This window comes from Diabrotica virgifera, chromosome 8 (assembly GCF_917563875.1).
Source record: "Diabrotica virgifera virgifera chromosome 8, PGI_DIABVI_V3a".
Classification (NCBI taxonomy): domain Eukaryota; kingdom Metazoa; phylum Arthropoda; class Insecta; order Coleoptera; family Chrysomelidae; genus Diabrotica; species Diabrotica virgifera.
The window spans coordinates 88208805-88214061 of NC_065450.1; positions in this window are offsets into that span (position 1 = coordinate 88208805).

Consider the following 5257-nt stretch of genomic DNA (forward strand, 5'->3'; position numbering starts at 1 on the left):
ATATTCATCTACCAGGGCCATAACTGTACCAAATTTTCTTGAGGTCTAGGATGACGGCAAATAGCTTATGTTTAAAATGCATTCATCCCATAAATGCTCAATATGATTGAGATCTGGGCTGCATGCGGGCCATTCTAATCTTATCAATCCAACCTCAATTGTATGAGTCAATCAGTGTTTTTATTTACAAAAAATGGTATAGCTCTTACAAGAAAACAGATATTCGGATAATTGAAAAAACAAAATGTTGGTGATGCCTCCGGGAAAATATGACAGGACTATGAAACAAAATCAGCTGTTCCATTTTTCCACAGAATTTTTTAAAATTAGTAGAAAATACAACGCTTCCTTTCACCCCTGTACAATGACATGCAAGCAAAATTTTTTGTTACCGGAATAATACCAAACAATATGAATACATGTACCTACAAACTGGTGCAAGAATCTTGAAAATCGGAGCACAAATAATAAAGTTATAAAATGTCAAACTTAATCAAAAATTTTGGGTGGCGGAATTTTGTGCCGGTGAGTGTAACTTCTTTTTTTTTTTTGGCTTAGACTGACCGTCATACTGCCAGACACATAAGGAATACAAGTTATCAAGTTATACAAAACAGGTTTAAAACAAAGATAACAACTAAAAGGTATTAAGTAACACTAAGCTTAACAGCTAAAACAACTACCAAAGGTATTAATTAAAAATGTTTCAAGGGAATTATAATGATAATTTGCTGTCTTTTAAAAAGTTAATTAAAGAGTTGTATACATCTACAGAACCAAGTGATAATAAATATAGTATATTCCAAGGAGTTGCTACTTTACATTTTAATAAATCATTTATTAATTTAGATGAGTAAATTGTATTTTTAGAACAACCAAAAAATATATGATCTAAATCACTTTCCTCTTCACAATGCTCACATTTATCATTATCCAAAACCTGTATTTTAAATAAATGCTTTGGATAACATGCGTGCCCGAATCGTACTCTAATAATAGAAGTTATGTACTTTCTAAAAGCTCTACAAGACTTGTACCAAGGATATTTGGGAATATCGGGCTGAATTAACGAGTATCTATTTTGATTCACAAATGAGTATTTCTTCCACTGGTAGCTCCACTCCCGATGCAGTGTTGACTTGAAAGAGATTATACTATCAGTCAGTGTTATTTTATGTAGAATACTGGTATCGGATGAAACGCTTTCTTTGGCTAATAAGTCGACATACTCATTATGTTCAAATCCTGCGTGTGCTTTAATCCAGATAAAATGTACATTGATTCCTTTGGTTAAAAGATTTTGTTTAATATGTTTAATTTTATAAATGTATGGGCAGTCTTGGATGTTTGGGGGTCCATATTTACCAAGAGATTTCAATACTGCTAAGGAGTCAGACAAAATTATAATATGGGCGAAATCAAATTCAGCTACATATAGTAAAGCTTCATATATTGCAATAGCCTCTGCTGTATAAATCGAAGTCTCCGGTTTCAGTTTGAATTTCTTTTCTATATGTCCCGATGGTATAAAAAAGGCGCATCCAGTTCCATCTGCAGATTTAGACGCATCTGTATATAGAGCTATTGACTCATTGTAATTGTTCGTTATGGATAAAAGAATATTTTTATTTAAATATATGTTTCCACTATAATTTGGTACAATAATATCTGTAGGAGAAAAGAAAGAAGAGTATGCGTAGTTTTTGAATAAATCGTTCGTTTTATCTATATTTTTTAAGAGTACTATATTTTGATTATAAGCTTCACACAGTAAGGGAGATTTCTTTTTTTGCCAATATTTATTGGTTAGATCATGGCAACTTAAAGTCACTATTTTTTGGTATAGAAGAGGGTTAAGTAAGTATACTTTCATTAAATATTTTTTGGACAAAAAACTTCGTCTTCGATTTAAAGGAGGTTCCAAGGCTTCCAAATATAAAGCTTGTACTGGAGTTGATCTCATAGCTCCTAGACATATTCGTAAGGCTGAATTCTGTAAAACGTTGATTTTGTTTAGTAGTGCATTACTTGCTGATCCATATAAAACACTGCCGTAATCGAAAATAGATCGTATGTAAGCTTTATAAAATAATAAACTTACATCAACATCCGATCCCCACCAAGTTCTATTAATTGATTTAAGAAAGTTTATTCCCTTACCACACCTGTTCAACATGTCGTCAATATGTAACTTCCAGGTCAATTTTTGGTCGAGTATCATTCCAAGATATTTAATTTTATTTTTAAAAGAAAATTTATGCCCACCTAAGGTGATTGTGCTAATATTAGGAAAGTTATGTCTGGTAAATAAACAAACTTGTGATTTACTGCATGATAATTCAAAGCCATTTTCAATAAACCATTTTTTATGGAGACCATAGACACTATTCAAGTTTTCAATGGATTGCTTATATTTCTTGTGTTCTGTGTACAAACAGAAATCGTCAGCATATTGTACAATATTAAATGCAATATTGTTAATAGCGATGTTGTGTAGATCTGCTGTGTAAATGTTAAATAAAATAGGGCTCAAAACGGAGCCCTGAGGTAATCCTTTATTATTAAGTCTAGGGCCTATAAGAGTATGATTATTTTTTAAATAAATTATTCTATTTTTATACAGGTTTACAATGTTAGAAGCAAACTGTGATGGAATATTAAAAAATGTAATCATTTTTTCTTGGAGAATTGAAAGAGAGATAGAGTCATAAGCACCTTCGATGTCTAAAAATAAAGCGGGCACATAACTGTTCCTGGAAAAACTGTTCTGAATGTCTACAACAAGAGTTGTTAAGGAATCTAAAGTTCCATAACCTTTTTTAAAACCATGTTGGTTAGCGGGTAAAGGATTTTGATCCCTTAGCCACCAATCCAACCTAATCTTAACCATCCGTTCGAGAGTCTTCAATATACATGATAATAATGATATCGGTCGGTAAGCTTCAGCTAATTTAGGGTCTTTCCCCTGTTTGGGAATAGGAACGACTATAATAGCTTAAAATCTATTATGCTGTTGCCTTCAATAATTATCTGGTCAAATATATTTAAAAGTAATTGTTTTGCGTTATCTGGTAAATGTTGTATCATAGGATATTTGATTGCATCGTATCCTGGTGAGGTACTAACGCGATTATCAAGGGCAAATTCTAATTCAGCTCTCGAAAAAGGTGTAAGGAGAAAATGATTCTGATCAGATGGAAGCGTTTTAGAATTAATAACATCTAACTGGTTATTTACGTAAGGTGGAGCTATTTTATCGAAAAAATCGTCTACCCATGAATTACTTAGAGGTAATGAAAAATTAACTTTTTTCCTATTCATTTTTCTTGCTTGATTCCAAATAAGACTAGATGGAGTTTGTTTATTTAATTTTGAACACCATTCAACCCAACTTTGTTTGGCCTTTAATTTCAGGAATTTTTTGACACGAGCATTTACTTCTTTGCATTTACAAAAATTTTCAGGAGAAGAATTGTTTTTATAGTTTATTAATGCCTTCTTTCTTTCTGCAACGGATTGATCACATTCCGAATCCCACCACGGAGGGGGATTCCGTTTGCATTTAAATGGTTTATATTCAGAAATAGATTGTTTAGAAGCTTCATTAATACAGTCAATAAGGAAATTATATTTTTCTTGGGTATTTAAGGATGTGTGAGGTTTTTCGTTTAATAAGGTATCAACAAGCTGAAAGTATAATGACCAATTTGCTTTTTTAATGTTCCACTTACTACTGGGATAAATGGTATTAGCATTAGTTCCCAAGACATCGATCACAACCTTTATAACGAAATGATTTGATCCCAAGGTATCAAGATCTACAGACCACGAAGTTTTATCAAAAAGGGATGGTGAGCAAAACGTGACATCAATCATGGAATCTGAGTTTCGTGGACTCGTTTGGCAAGTTGGTTGTCCATTATTCATTACTACATAATCTAAATTCTGAATTGTCTCCACAATTTGATGGCCAATATTATCATTTTTATATTAGTTCAGAGAAATAAGGAAAAAAAATATCGTGTTGGTGACACAACCCCCTCCAGGCCGAAACCAAATTTTTCGAGTAATATGGTCATCTATAATAATAACCTATATGTTTCCTGCAGCCGATTTTGATGATATACATAGTTATAAACAAATGAAGATCAAAAAACGACAAATTTTTGCTTTTTTCGTCTATTACTAAAAAATTGGGCATTTTAAACAAATTTGAGAGTAATAAACTCATAAACCGTATAAAAAACTTCAATATGGCGTTCGCTGAATATGTCTATCCTTATTGGTTGCTTAGAAAATTGCCAAATAAATCATAAATTTTGAGTTTTTATAAATATTCATAACTTATGTAAAAATTAACTTAGAACCTTCTTATTACACAAAATGCTGAGACTTATGGTGCTTAAATCATACCCTAAATTTCAAAGCAATTGGTCAAATAGTTTAAAAGTTATTTAATTTGTTTATCCAAAATTAATTTTTTTTGCAACACTGTAAGTCAGAAAATGATGAAGTTACAGTAATATTTTGGATAGTTTATGAAAGAACAAAATTTACAGTATTTATTTAATTTAAAAAAAATGACAAAAAATAATTATAAATATTGCAAAATAATTTTGCAAAAACATGTGAATTAAAAAAATGGGGGGGGGGGCTAACTTTGTCCCTAAATGCCCTAGAACAGTTGTTTTTCTTTCTAAATGTGTATAAAAATTCAGTCTTTCTAAATGGGAAAAAATAATTTTTCTACGGGTAACGGTTAAAAAGTTATTCTAATTGTTTATAAGTAAGCAAAAAATCGACATGTTTTTGCAAAATAATTTTACACTGTTTAAAATTATTTTTTGTCATTTATTTTTAATTAAGGTAATAGTATAAATGTTCTTCTTTCATAAACTGTCTGAAGTATTATTGTAACCTCGTAATTTTCTGACTTATAGTGTTGCAAAAAAAATGAATTTGGGATAAACAAATTAAATAACTTTTAAACTATTTGACCAATTGCTTTGAAATTTAAAATATAATTTAAGTACAAGAAGTCTCGGCATTCCGTGTAATAAGAAGATTCTAAGTTAATTTTTACCTAAGTTATGAATATTTATAAAAACTCAAAATTTATGATTTATTTTGCAATTTTCTAAGCAACCAAAAGGATAGACATATTCAGCGAAGGCCATATTGAAGTTTTTTATACGATTTATGACTTTCTTACTCTCAAATTTGTTTAAAGTGCTTAACTTTTTGGTAATAGACGAAA